Source organism: Bufo gargarizans, chromosome 1 (genome assembly GCF_014858855.1).
Source record: "Bufo gargarizans isolate SCDJY-AF-19 chromosome 1, ASM1485885v1, whole genome shotgun sequence".
NCBI classification, from domain to species: Eukaryota; Metazoa; Chordata; class Amphibia; order Anura; family Bufonidae; genus Bufo; species Bufo gargarizans.
The window spans coordinates 250594510-250609747 of record NC_058080.1 but is presented as its reverse complement, the minus strand read 5'-3'; the positions used below and the strand labels follow the sequence as shown (position 1 = coordinate 250609747).

Sequence of the window (15238 nt, the reverse complement as noted above, 5' to 3'; positions counted from 1 at the left end):
GTGGACAATTGCGGAAACGGAAGCACGGTTGCGGAAGTGCGGATCCGAAAATGCGGGTGCGGATCCGCAAATGCGGATGCGGACAGCACATTCCGGCCATTTTAAAAATGAATGGGTCTGCACCCGTTCCGCAAAATTGCGGAACGGATGCGGACCCATTTTGTGGATGTGTGAATGTACCCTTAATCTACTGTTAAGCAGGGGGAGTTTAAAATCACATTTTCACATGATCAATAGGGATTCCAGTCTGTATGGCATGGAAATAATAGTACAAAAAACTTTGTGCGCAATAATAAGTGATAGACTACAGAAGAGCAGTTGTGATAATTCAGAGTTCTTCTAATTTGAACAGAAAATCATAGTTACAAGCCTTGCAGCTTTCCACTATAATATTTGAAATGAATCCTGTTGTGAGCTAAGTTTCATTTAATGATTTATGAAAACTTGCTGCAAAATATGGGCATTTTTTAAATTAACAATATTTATTACAAGTTATTTATACCCTTGAGTCTAGCAAATATTTACTCATAGCAATTGGTGTTGTAGGATTTGTATGCATTCCTAAAATATGCAAATTTTCTCATAACATAGAAGTTTAATAATAAAACAAATATATATCTGTTGTCCTAATTGTAAGGAAATATTCTTATCTTTCCCCCTTCTATGTACCCCTGGTACAAGACTTCAGTATTCAGCTTGTTTTGATTCTTATCTAGCGCTAGAGAGAGAGATAATGAAGTACGATACACTTCTGCGTAGTTCAAAATATCACTCTAATTTTATTATGGATTTCTTAGGCATATATAGTAGAACATGACATGACGTTTAAGTTAACCAGTAACAGGCGTCTTAGCCGGCTACACCTTTAAGTTATCTTATCGTTTATTAGAGTCCAAGGCTATATGTGACATGTGAGCAAAACCTCTTAGTGGCAGTCACTCAAGAACTTTGACCGCTACGTGTTCATGTGTTCGTGTATTAATGTATAGATCATGATGAAATATAAGCTTATATCAAAAATAGGCTTTGGACTGAAATAGAACCCTTCAATCCCTTCTATAAAACCCATTTACATATATATAATGTGGGTTTTTCATTTTGTTCCTTTCTTGTTTTTCCTTTCAAAATATTTCTGTAAATATTGCTGGTAATCCTCTGGAGACCCAGGGTTTTCGTGAGGTATCTGAATATATACAGCTTGTGGTGTATCTGGGACTTGCCTAAATCTCCTAAATGTATTAATTAATGACGGTATACATTGGATACAGCAACATATCATGATCAAGGAGGCAATTATGATTATAATACTAACAAATAATTTTCTTAACCAACTCAAATCTGGCATCCAGCTCAATAACCAGTCCCACCAGGAGGATGAATCAACATCCGTCTTAATATTATTGGCTATGTCATGTAGCGATTGAATATGGGATTGGATTGATCTGGAATGGTCAGATAAATTTAAACAACACATCCCTGTGAACGCTGAGCATCCTACACCATGTTGGAGCAATAAATAGTCAATAGTTGCCCTATTCTGTTCTAGATAGATTTTTCATATGATTGTATATCCAGCAGCATATCTTTCAGAACCGCACTAGTGACATCTATCTGTTTTACCATAAAGCAGGCAAGTTTTGATATTGTCCTGTGGTTATATATGGCCAACCCTGGTACCCCTATCAAAGATACCCCTTAACTCATGTATTCTGCTCTAGAGAGGAGATTCACATTATAGTCACAATTTTCCGGTAGCTGTAGGGAAGTGTCTCTCGTGTGTCGTGTCTGCATTGCTGGGACTAGTGGTATCATTGCTAATGTCAGCCTAGCTATTGTACGGGGTCCCTCTGTAATATTGGCCGGTATGTACGTGTGACTAGTATTTCCACAGGCCAATACCCATCCTGTTGGTAGAGGTACATGTTTATCTAGGGATGGTACTGTTTTTGTGATATTATATTGCATATTCTTTTCTGATACTATCCTTTTACAGTTACCTAGATCGATATCACAAATATTTGTCTTACTCTTGTTCTGCATTTTTGCTTGTATGCAGGGAGGCAATAGTGTCTCATCACATTATAACATATTTCTGCCGCTGTAACAAGACCTGTGATTATTTCTATCATATTACTTTGCAGAGTCTCATATGTAGGACAGTCATTACAAGCGTGATAAGGATTTACATATCCATATTTTACATCATGATCCTGTAAATCTATGTCATTCGCTTGGGAACATTGGAGCCCCGTTCATACATCTACTGGGGTGGGGACTGCAATTATCAAGGCACTACATTTCAGCCATCTCGAGGAATTTCCCGACTGCGTCATCTCGTTGGGGGTCAAGGCTGTCTGCCTTCGTTAGTACCCCTTCTGTATCTTCTTCGAGGTCAAGGCTGTCTGCCTCCGTTAGTACCTCTGGGCCTCGTTGGAGGTCAGGGCTGTCTGCCCCCGTTAGTACCTCTCGTCCTTCTTCAAGGCTGTCTGCCTCCGTTTCCTGCCTCCTCTCTTTCTCTCACAAGCTTCACTCGGGTGGCGTGGATCCAAATTGGAGATTGTTCAGTCAGCACAGCTGTTCTGGTTACTGCAACCACGGTAGTAGGTGGGCCATATGCGAAATCACCTTGAGCTCTTCCTTCCTTCAGTGTTTCGACTACCACCTCATCCCCCACCCTGTATGGGTGGGTGGGTTCCTGTGGAAAAGAGGGAGACTTACAAGCAACTTTTTTCCTCAGTGTTGTTAAGTACCTGTATCAATTTGGTGACATAGTCTTCCCAAATCTGGTCTATGTCGCCTTCCTGTACCACTAGGGGGTGACTTGCCCAAGGAGTTGGAAAGGGCCTACCCATAAGGATCTCAATGCTGTTATGTCCTACTCCTTGAAAATGTGCTATTAAGATGGAAGCACTGTGTTGGGGGAATGCATAACTTCCCCTCTTCGCAGACAAATCCTATCTTAGGATTTTTCTGCAATACTGGATAACACCAGTCTTGCTGTTCCTGTTCACTGGCATACCCCTGAAGATCAGTAAGTATTTGCAACATCCCAGGGGTTGGAGTTGCCAGACTTGGCCTCTCCCAATGGTTACACAAACCTGTGGGGTTGCATTTGGCCACTCATTTCGCCACCCTATCTGCCAGCGCATTGCCCTGTGAGACATGATCCTTACCATCTGCTGCCGTGAATCCTCTCCTCTGTCAAATCATACCACGGTCCCACACTACCCCATGTGTGCACCTACTCTCAGTATAGATGGTTACAGGTCTATCAGTATGTAGAATACATGCTCTAGTGAGTGCAATGAGCTCAGCTGCCCGCTGTGTTGAGTGTGGATGTCTTGAGTAGGCCTACAACATCATGTGTGGTGTGCAAAATGGTGTAATGTCACATTGTGAAAGGAGTTGCCAACTCTACCGTCATAGCACAGGCTGCAAGAGAACACAGACATGCCGGCATCCCTTGAACAGGGGTGGGCATTACCTTTGAGAAAAATACACAAGGACGCAACTTGCCTCCGTGTTCTTGTGTCAGTACACCCGCCATGGTTTTACAATTTTGGCGTGCAAACATGTGGAAGGGCATATTATAGTCAGGGAGGCCCAGCCCTGGACTCGACATGAGTAAACATTTCAAATAATCAAATGCATTGTACATTTCAGAAGACCATTTAATCAAATCTGGATTTTCGTCCAGAGTGGCTTGCCTCAAAACATACATAGGAGCAATCAGGAATCCATTGTCTACAGTAGTTTATCATACCAAGGAAAGACAACATTTCTTTCTTGGTGTGCGGGGCGACCAAACCCGCATTAGACTGGACTCTTTCTGCGCTGATTCTCCTTACACCTTTTGTGAGGACAAAGCCCAAGTATTCAACCTGCATTTTACACCATTGCATTTTCTCAAGTGTCACTTTGTGACCACATCCTGACAACCATTATAACAGTGATAAACCATCCTGAAAGCTGGCCTCCACTGACATGCTACACAGTAACAGATCATCAACATATTGCAGCAGCACAGAACCTTGGGGGGTGTACCATGGTTTTAACATTGCTAGGAGGACCATGCTGTACACTACGGGTGAATCAGCATATCCCTGGGGTCTACACCAGGTTAGTTGACGTCCGTCAAAGGAAAAAGCAAAAAGTAGTCTGGTTATCTTATCAACTGGGATAGAAAAGAAAGCATTCTTCAGATCTATCACACTGAACCAAACAGCGTCTGCTGGAATGGCAGATAATAATTAAGTGACACCAGGTACAACAGGGGCTATAGGCACAATGATGTTGTTGATGGCCCTTAAATCCTGTACAAAGCGGGTAGTACCATCTGCCTTTGTCACTGGATTCACGGGCATGCTGTAGGGTGAAATCACCTCTTCCAGGATTCCCTTTTTGTAGGAATTCTTTTATCATTGGCCTAAGTCCATCAAGTTCCTCTTTTTTTTGACAGCGGGTATTGTTTCTGATATGCTGAGATGACACCTGGTTTCACAGTAGCTATGTAAAGTGTGCAATCTATGAATGCAGGATTAATGTTGTTAAGTTCTGGGTGGTCCCGTATGTTTGCAAGAATCAGTGGCCTCGGTGTAGAGATTGGAATGAGACCTGAGTGTACTCTTATGCCCTGATTCTTTGCTGATACCTGCAAGTCAAGCTTAATGAACAAATCTCTCCCTAACAGGCTGACTGGGCAATCTAGTATAATGCTAAATACATGATCTGTGATGTATTCCCTGTCCATGGTCTCGAGTGGTAGTGAGTCGTCAGTTTTGAAAGGTTTTATCAAAAACCCCATTAATTCACATAGAAGGCACAGATTCTCTTTCCTCCCACTCTTTTAGTCATCTAAAGTCCACCCCTTTTAGTCTGACGCTGCGGTCATCCGTCTGTCTGTTAGTAACGTGCCAGCTGCCCATAAGAACAGAGCTCTGATGTGAAGCACAACACTTAACATGTAACACGTAACTGCAAACATTGAAACAAACGGATTTGACAATACAGACATGAACACACAAAGGGCCCATAAAAACTTTTCATTGACTTCAATAAAAAAAAAAATGTACAGCTTGATCAATGCTGTTGGCACCAATAAAAACCAAAAACTTCCAAGAAAAATAAAAATAAATAAAATTCTCAATGCGCATATTATATGAAAACAAATACCGTATTCCATACATATTTTTCATGTACTCATTTCACAAACCGCTCATAACCTTGCCCTCACAAATAAAAACTGAACTGCACACACAGCTCTGCTAAAACATCTCTTAATCTTCATACATTTTCAACTCTTCTATAACTCAAAGCCACACCCATTCACATTCCACTGAATCTTGTATCCCAAACTATTCACACAATTTCTTTGTTTCATTTCAAAACTTTCAGCATAGACAAACACAGCTTTCCTGGAAACAGATAACCACACCCAGCTTATAAAAAGACAATATACATGTTATATCATACAGTCATTTTGTTAAAAGCTGGATACTGCTTGGGAAAGAAAATGACCGAACAATTCTTCATCTTGTATAATGTATTACACATCACTTACTCTGCATGATGTCCTGCCCGCTTCCCTTATCTCAGGAATGTGTTTGTGTGAAGGCGGGGGAAGTGGATCTCTATAGCTCACACTAGATACATACAATTTTTATCTATTAACTGATGCTGTCTGAAGTCCACGTGGAGACGTTCTGTTTTACTGTAAGCATTAGTCTATCAGATTGTTAATAAATGTGGAAATAATTAGACTGTCATTCTGGAGAACCGGTAGCCCTGCCTCCAATTTTCAGCAATCCAGAAATCTCCTTCAGAAATCAGTAACGCTTTCTGAGGGTTTTTGCTTACATGCTACAGCTACTGGGAGTGAAGACTTTTGTTTAAATACCTCTTTCATGTGTCCTTCTATCTCCTTTCTGCATATAATCCATATCCCATGAAGGGTCAGGTTCAAAATACGTTCAGGCGGCAGTGTCGCCTAAGCATAGATCCTTGACCATGTCCGTGTGATATATGCTATTGTCTCCTTCCCTGGGAAAGGGGTCTACCGCTTCCATTGCCTCTGTCCACCCTGCCAAATTATCTACCCATGGGTTAACAAGGTAATACTTTGTAGGACTGACTCGGGCAACATATTGTTTACATGTTTCTCCTTGTTCTGGTTTAGGGTACTCTGTCTTAGATGTTTGAATACCCATTATCAAAAACTTATTTTCTTACAAAAGAATTCAAAACAGTAATAACAAAAAACAAAAACAGAATGTTAGTCTTGGGACGACAGCTGTACACTTACGACCCAGCCTGTCACTTCCCCTTATATAACTGTGTTAGACAAAACAACTTGTCATGCAAAAAACTTCTACAATTATCAAACAACTTGTCATGCAAAACAACTTATCGTGCAAAACAACTTATCGTGCAAAACTTCTACAATTATATTTTTAAGAATCAAATCAAGCTGAAAAACCTTCTGTTCCCTGAACAGACCTTTTACGGGGCTCCCTGAGCCCACTGAAGTGCACTTTCCTGGTTACTGGATTCCCTGAATCCTTTCTGTTCCCAGAACAGATTTTCTTACGGGGCTCCCTGAGCCCTCTGAAGTGCACTTGTCTTGTTACTGGATTCCCTGAATCCTAAGGCAAAAACTCCCTGAGTTATGCTTACTGTATCCCTGACACAGTACTTCGAAGTCTATCTAAGGGTCCCTTATGTACTTACTTAAATTGAGATGTGGCCAGTGCCCCAGGAATGGCCAGAGGACAAAAATCTGTGTCTCTTCTCACCAAACCTGAGGAAGACCTTCCCAATCCCGGATGAGCCCTCAAGTTGTAAGGAAATATTCTTATCTTTCCCCCTTCTATGTACCCCTGGTACAAGACTTCAGTATTCAGCTTGTTTTGATTCTTATCTAGCGCTAGAGAGAGAGATAATGAAGTACGATACACTTCTGCGTAGTTCAAAATATCACTCTAATTTTATTATGGATTTCTTAGGCATATATAGTAGAACATGACATGACGTTTAAGTTAACCAGTAACAGGCGTCTTAGCCGGCTACACCTTTAAGTTATCTTATCGTTTATTAGAGTCCAAGGCTATATGTGACATGTGAGCAAAACCTCTTAGTGGCAGTCACTCAAGAACTTTGACCGCTACGTGTTCATGTGTTCGTGTATTAATGTATAGATCATGATGAAATATAAGCTTATATCAAAAATAGGCTTTGGACTGAAATAGAACCCTTCACTAATGACAAAAGCTAAACACAATTGTTGGTGTATTTTTGTGTGAAATATTTTTTATTGTAATATCTATCTATCTATCTATCTATCTATCTATCTATCTATCATTGGATGGACCCACCAATGGATTGTCCAGTGGGCTCAGGGTCTGTCAGCAGTGGGCCTCACACCTTGACAAAATAATTTAAATCTCATTTGCAGACATACACTTGTTCTAGAAACAATTTTTACAGAATCAATTCACAAACATGTTCAAATGTATTAATCTCTTGATACAGCCATTTTCTTATTTTTGTTTTGTTTTAGGTTTTTTTTTACTCCCTTCCTTTCTTTTTTGTTAATATACCCATACAAAGGCTTGTATTTTATTGTAAGTTGTACTTTCTCATCAAGATCATTTTTATTGAAATATTGCAGAAAAATAACAAGCATTTCACACGAATGAGATGAATTTGTATATAGAATATTACATACATATTACCATCAGTATTTGCACAGAAGCTTTTAACATTTATTAATGCAAGTCAAATCATGTCTCCATTAGAAAGTACAACTTATCTTGTATTGACAAGATAAGTTGTACTTTCTAATGGCACCATTTAAAATTCCATAAAATATATGGGAAGATGTTTTATGGGTTTACCTTTTTGACGATGTTTACTTGTCTGATAAAATAAGACGTTTGTTATATATATATTGCAGGTCAGTACAATTACAGGGATACCCCTATTAATAAGTTTGTTTTATTTTAATATAAAAAAAAATAAAAGTATAAAAAAAATCATTTTCTTTAAATCATATACTATTGCATATTTCCGTAGATGATACATTAATTTGTTATCAGCCTTGTCTTCAGGACCAAGGTGGACTATGGAGTGTGTAACCTAGCCTACTTTTCTTAAAACTCCAGGTTCTTTAACGGATTTTCCCAAAAAACAGAACTTTGGAAAGTGTGAGATTTCCAATACTGAGCAAACATTACTTGGAGCATAAAGGCCTCTATGCACATCAGTGCATTGTTGGCCCAACCTGCTGAGAACACTTATTTGTATGGGGTGCTCCCTTCTCTCCACCAACAGAAATTAATATTTTTGCCTGATCCTTTTGTTTTCCTGGGAGACGAGCCACCACTAGAGGTGTCTGGCAGTGTCTTTCTCTGCTCTCCCCATAGAGTACAAAAACACATTCATCCAAGCTGAATGTGCATGCGTATTGGGAAGCCAGGAGAGATATGCAGTGAGCCCCTGAGGTGTCAGTGCTGAGGATAGTGACCCTGATGAGATGATGTGCTATGCTGTACTCCCTCCGGCCGTTGGTCCTTGTGTTAGGTGCAGTAAAGAGGTTGTATAAGGAATTATGTCATAAGAAGTGCAAAATAGCAGTTCTAGTACATCCAGCAGTAGTTTGTACCCAGTGCAATAAATACTATTGTGCTGATGTCTCTTTCCAGAACTTATGGCTTACAGTTGAAGGCTGGCACTTGTGGCTTTAGGTGTCCACTGTATATTGCAGACTTTTTTTGAGTTGGCCTAGTCTGGATGTGGTCTAAGGTGATGGGTATCTGAACCATAGTCTCACATGCAGCAAAGCCTGGAAATGTATGATTGCTAGTCACTCTGCTCACTGTAATTTCGTAGCCTTTCAGAATATATGAAGTCTCTTGGAGCAGGAGCAATAGGACATGCTTGCTCAATCCCCACTGTCCTAGCTAGCACTTCCCTTCCCTGGCAAGAAATAGGACCAGCCAACTCCTTCCAGGAGGGAAGGAATGGGGTGGCTATTCCCATTTCTGATGCCAACCATACTGAACCAAACATTTGCAGATGCTCCTTTACTGGGGTAGGGCAGATATCTGTTGGCCGAATAATCGTTATTGAGCCAACTATTGAATGTGTATTCCCAGTTTGAGTCACATATCATAGGATTCTAGTGCTGTATACATGTTTTAAATAAGGTGCATAAAAAAGAGAAAATGTTAATATATTGTTTATAGCACAACTCACATTGCTTCTAAGCATAATTCATAGTATACAATTCCATAATCTACTAACTGTACACAAGGCCATTTGTATATGCTTTGATCCAAATCCATAAGCCTTCTCACCACATAAAGGTTGACTCTTTTGGTTGGATACCTTCTCTGCAGCACAGTGCCAGCAGGCAGCATCATCCAGCAGTCCAAGAGTACCCTTGCTGTCAAACTAAGCCCCCTAGACACTGGGTCTTCCAATACACAGGTACAGCACCACAGCAACCATACAGTATAGCACCCTGTGAACAGATGTAAAAAAATTACCCTTCCTTGTGGTCTCAGGAAACACACTGAGACCATAGTAATATAATATAGTATATAAGGCCGAAAAAAGACACTGCTCATCCAGTTCGGCCTGTTATCCTGCAAGTTGATCCAGAGGAAGTAAAAAAAAAAAAAAAAACTCCTTTGAGGTAGAAGCCAATTTTCCCCACTTAAGGGTAAAAAAATTCCTTCCCGACTCCAATCAGGCAATCAGAATAACTCCCTGGATCAACGACCCCTCTCTAGTAGCTATAGCCTGTAATATTATTACACTCCAGAAATACATCCAGGCCCCTCTTGAATTCCTTTATTGTACTCACCATCACCACCTGCTCAGGCAATTGTAACAGAAAACTGCAGCACTCTCCAGCCTTGGTCTTTTCAAACTTTATTCACTAATTCAATGCAACGTTTCGATCTATATGATCTTTCTCAAGCAATTTAACAATGTAAACTAAAAACCGGATACATATACCCTACTAAGCCGGTCACATGACCCAATCAATTATGTTAATAAACAATTTACAAAAACTGTGAGTACCGCCCCTTTCCGTGCTCATCCTATAATAGGGTTAACTTAACATGTCATTCTCAATCATCCTATACTGTGCATACATGAAAATATATATATGACTCTATCCACTTACTGCAATGCATAATGTGGACCTGGCGATATCGCCACTGAGGTGGACCAAACTCCAACAGCATGTGCGGCCGATCGCCTCACTTCCCTCAGCGTTCCTCCATATCGAATGCGCCTGCGTGTTTCCTCATGACGTCAGCCAAAGCACGCTCGACTGGTACCATGGAGACCGGACGCCTCCCATCCGCGTCACCACTAGCTCAAAGCGCGCATGCGCGCCCAACTCCCATAGTGACAGGATCCGGCGTCGGGCCTCCTGTCACCGTGTAACGAACTTACAGCCGGTGCCATGGTAACCTTGTATATGATTCTCTTCTAAACGAAGCCTATGATAAAGGCTTCTGTATTTTTATATATACTCAGCCCATTGTCAGGGGCAAATCGGTCCGTGATCGTTGCTATCTGGGGTTGATTGAACATAGATGTTCACTACAAAAACTTTAAATAAGGAGAACGCAAATAACTAAATGAACTAGGTGTCCACTACTCGTCCATTTCTTAGGATTAAGGTACACAGTCATTGAATTGAGTTTAGCCTCATGATAAATTGTTTGGGGCTCGTACACTCATATTCACAGGGCGGCACTATCCAGTCCAGATCACGAGAGGTAAATACCACTTCTGTCCTAAAGTGGACCAGTGCCCTCCCCCATCAAACAATTGTGATGATCACAATGGTGGCACGTCTCCCCCTGTTATGGGGTCGATGTGTACAACATTGGACCACCCCATTCAATTCTAGGGGGGCGTACCCTCCAACCAGGAGGGGCGTCCTTCCTTGATGTCAAACCACTCAAACCTGTCCTGTCAGGTAGTAAGTATCTCCGTCTCCGGGTATACCTCTATAAACCCAACGTTCCCAGGTCATCTCATACAATTCAAACCCCTCCACTGTGAACACATAGACCATATGGCTGCTCAATGAAGGCTGCGTATCTCAAATGCCCATAAGTGGAGCAAGCGATGGAAACCATATATTACAATCCAATGTTTCATAAACAGACCCAAGATTTGCCCCCCCATGGGATGAATACACAAATAAGCCCAAAGCATTATTTTACAAAATTGGCTGCCATTCAAAAATCTATGTTCAGTCTCCTCAGTCCGCATCCCCAGGTCTCACTTGAATATGCAGTCATCGATAAAAAAGGAGACAGAGAAAGAGTGTGAATGTGAGAAAAATTTATAAAAAATTACAAAATTCTTATGAATAATCTCAGCCCATCAGGTTGGGTACAATCTTAATTTTAAAACAAATCCAATACTGACACAGCGGGCACCACCACAGTAAGGAACAATATTCTATTTTTTGTAGTGCTGCTACATTTTTCTTTTTTTTTCACCTGCTCAGGCAGAGAGTTCAATCGTCTCACTGCTCTTACCATAAAGAATCCTTTTCTATGTTTGTGTACAAACCTTCTTTCCTCCAGACACAGAGGATGCCCCCTCGTTACAGTCAAAGTCATGGGGATAAATAGATGATGGGAGAGATCTCTGTACTGACCCCTGATATATTTATACATAGTTATTAGATATGCCCTCAGTTGTCTTTTTTCTAAAGTAAATAACCCCAATTTTGATAATCTTTCAGGATACTGTAGTCCCCCCATTCCAGTTATTACTTTAGTTGCCCTCCTCTGAACCCTCTCCAGCTCTGCTATGTCTGCCTTGTTCACAGGAGCCCAGAACTGTACACAGTACTCCATGTGTGGTTTGACCAAGTAGGAGTTTATTTACACTTATGCCTTCTATTAAATAAATAAATAAATAAAACAAAAGCAAAAAAACACCTGTGCTGAATTGGAAGAGTGCTGATACCATGAAAAAAGCAAGGCAATAATAAAAATAAATAATAATAAAAAAAAAGGATTCACACATCAACATGCTATGCATTTGTCTATTGTTTTATTTTTATTTTATTAGTTCTATTCTTTCCTTCTTGGTATCAGCGCTCCTCCTATTCTCCCCAGGTGTTTGCAATTAGCAGGAGACCGCATAATGGTTAATAAATACCTACATACTAGTCTCAGTTATAATTCCTGATAGCACATGGACAGGCACATTTCTGACATCTGTTCAGATGGTACGGTACTGCGTGGTTGCTGTTGCTTCTATGGCCATGATATTGTGGGGCCCAGTACCAAGGGGACTTAGTCTGACACCAGAGGTGCTGATGGACTGCTGGGTCATGCCTCCTGTGGGTGCTGTGTTGCAGCAGAGGTAGTCACCTTTTGGTACTGTCCCAAATTAGAGTAGGTACCCAGTCAAGAGGCATTATGTATTTTGCTCAAAACATATCAAAAAGTCTTGTGTACAGTTTATTAATTATGGTGTTATATACTATTAATTATGCTAAGAAGCAATGTTTTCTATTTTCTTTTTTTATTTATTTTAACAGTTAAAAAAGGCAAAGAAGAGTATTGTATAAAACACTTGTATGTGCTGAGGTTTTAAGTTCTGTAGAAGGAAGCTTTAGGGATATATTTACCAAGACTGGTGTTTCATGACCGTGTCCATTAACGTAGCACACTATTTTGAATCTTGGGCTTTCAATTTACAGCAGCTATGGGTTGGAGTAGATTTCAGCTATCATTTATGCCAATTTTTGTTGTAAATTATACTCTCCCCTCCAGTGTACCCTGCCTACTTTTTTAAATAGTGATGTGATCAACAGAAAAAAAGATGCAACTTTTTGCATAAAATAATATTTGCACAATAATCAGTCACTTTTGTATGCCACAGAACTGGCGTACACCGTTGATAAATTCCCCCAGTTGTGTTCCACTCCAGATAGAAGGTTCACCTCACTTCAATTGGAGCTGAGGTGCAGTAACCCAGCACGGCCACTACCATGGCCACCTGGAACTGAGTTATGCTTCCTGTTCCAATAAAAGTACTCGTTCCAGCACTGAAGGCTGCAGAGAATAGATGATCGGTGGGGGTTCAGGGTGGTGGACCCTCACCAATTTGACACGAGCCTGAAAAATTATTCTAAAGATTGACATTCTATCAGTATTTTACTTTCGGTGAGTAATAATTTTTTATAGTTTTCATCATGATGAGAAGTACTGTAGCTACAGTATAACCTTGAATTACAATAAACTGGCCCCATATTATGAGAACAATGGTAGTCATTCTCTTGTGCACTGGTACAGTATTGTAACAACGACAGTAAATTACATCAGATTTTTAGTAGAAAAGAAACGGTTCTAAATTGTTATTTCTCAGACAGAGGAAGTCTGAAATTCTGCTTGTTTTACCAGCATGTAAAATTAACATGTCACACATGGATGATTTTTACTGAGACTGCCACTTTTCGCTCCACAATTTCTTTGCCTTACACCAAGCCTAAGTAAAGCCTTCAAAATTAATTTGCTGTCAAGGAAAGACCTTCAAGTTTAAGCTGCCTTTTTATTCTTGCTTTCAGGGACTGCAGCAATATACAGCCAAAATACAGCAAATGTTCCAGATTAATGCCAAGAAAGCGATTATTGGATGTGCTGTAAACAACATAAGCATATGTATAAATGTTAAAAATATATTTCTTACTGTGAGAGATACATGATGATACTACAATGGATTTCTTCTAAAGATAAATCTGAAAATGTTTTTGAATTTGCATGTAAATTTTGAAGATTTGATTAAACTCTTCTATGTTCTTCAATATAGTCAATTTGAATGTTGCCCATATTGTAATCCTCAACAAAGATAACATTTCTGAATACAATATGAAAATGAACCTCTAGCAACAGGATAGGCTTGTGGTACAATTTGTAAACTATTATATTGTATTTTCATACACCCTTCCTATACCCATAGTTTGGATTAATAAAATGGTCATCTAAAAGAAGATAAATGGGATTTTGAACAAACCTAATTCATCGAATTTTTTGTGTGATTGGTTTTTGGATAAATGAGAGCTAGAGCGAGGGTCTAGTATGCTGCTCTGTGTTTCTCCGCAATAGAGTATCTTAAAAAAGTATTTATACCCCTTGAACTTTTCTCACATTACACCCAAAAAATGATACATGGTTTTTAAAATTTTTAATTTAAGTGCATTTCTATTCAGACCCCTGTACTCTGATACCCCTAACAAAAATCCAGTGTGACCAATGGCCTTCAGAAGTCACCTAATTAGTAAATAGAGTCCAACTATGTATAATTTGTTCCGAGTATAACTATAGCTGTTCTGTGAAGGTTTCAAAGGTTTCTTAGTGAACATTAGTGATAAAAAAGCATAATGAAAACAATAACACATCAGACAGGTCAGGGAAAATATTGTGAAGAAGTAGCAGGGTTAGGCTACTTTCACACTAGCGTTCATAGGTCCGTTCGTGAGCTCCGTTTGAAGGAGCTCACGAGCGGACCCGAACGCCTCCGTCCAGCCCTGATGCAGTCTGAATGGAGCGGATCCGCTCAGACTGCATCAGTCTGGCGGCGTTCAGCCTCCGCTCCGCTCGCCTCCGCACGGCCAGGCGGACAGCTGAACGCTGCTTGCAGCGTTCAGCTGTCCGCCTGGCCGTGCGGAGGCGAGCGGATCCGTTCAGACTTACAATGTAAGTCAATGGGAACGGATCCGCTTGAAGATGTCACCATATGGCTCAATCTTCAAGCGGATCCGTCCCCCATTGACTTTACATTGAAAGTCTGAACGGATCCGCTTAGGCTACTTTCACACTTAGAATTTTTTCTAAGTTATTAATGCAGACGGATCTGTACTGAACGGAGCCTCCGTCTGCATTAATATGATCGGATCCGTTCAGAACGGATCTGATCGAACGCTAGTGTGAAAGTAGCCTAAGATTGTTAAAAAAATATCCAAAGCTCTGAACCTATCACAGAGCACTGTTCAATCCATCATTCAAAAATGGAAGGAGTACATAGCCGTCCACCTAAACTGACAACCCATTTAAGTAGAGCACTAGAGAAGCAACCAAGATACCCATATTCACTCTAGAGGTGCGGCAGAGGTCTATAGATCAGGAGGGAGAATCTGTCCACAGGACAAATATTAGCTGTGTACTCCACAAATCTGGGCTTTATGGAAGTG

At 40.4% G+C, this 15238-nt stretch overlaps 1 long non-coding RNA gene across 1 annotated transcript; it reads right to left on the bottom strand.

The window, feature by feature from the left end:
- Window positions 1-756: 756 nt before the first annotated feature.
- On the bottom strand, window positions 757-5617 carry LOC122924964. Its single transcript, XR_006387468.1, has 2 exons — window positions 5561-5617; window positions 757-2695 (listed from the first exon to the last, which is right to left on the bottom strand). It is a non-coding gene; the product is annotated as an uncharacterized LOC122924964 (long non-coding RNA).
- Window positions 5618-15238: the final 9621 nt, after the last annotated feature.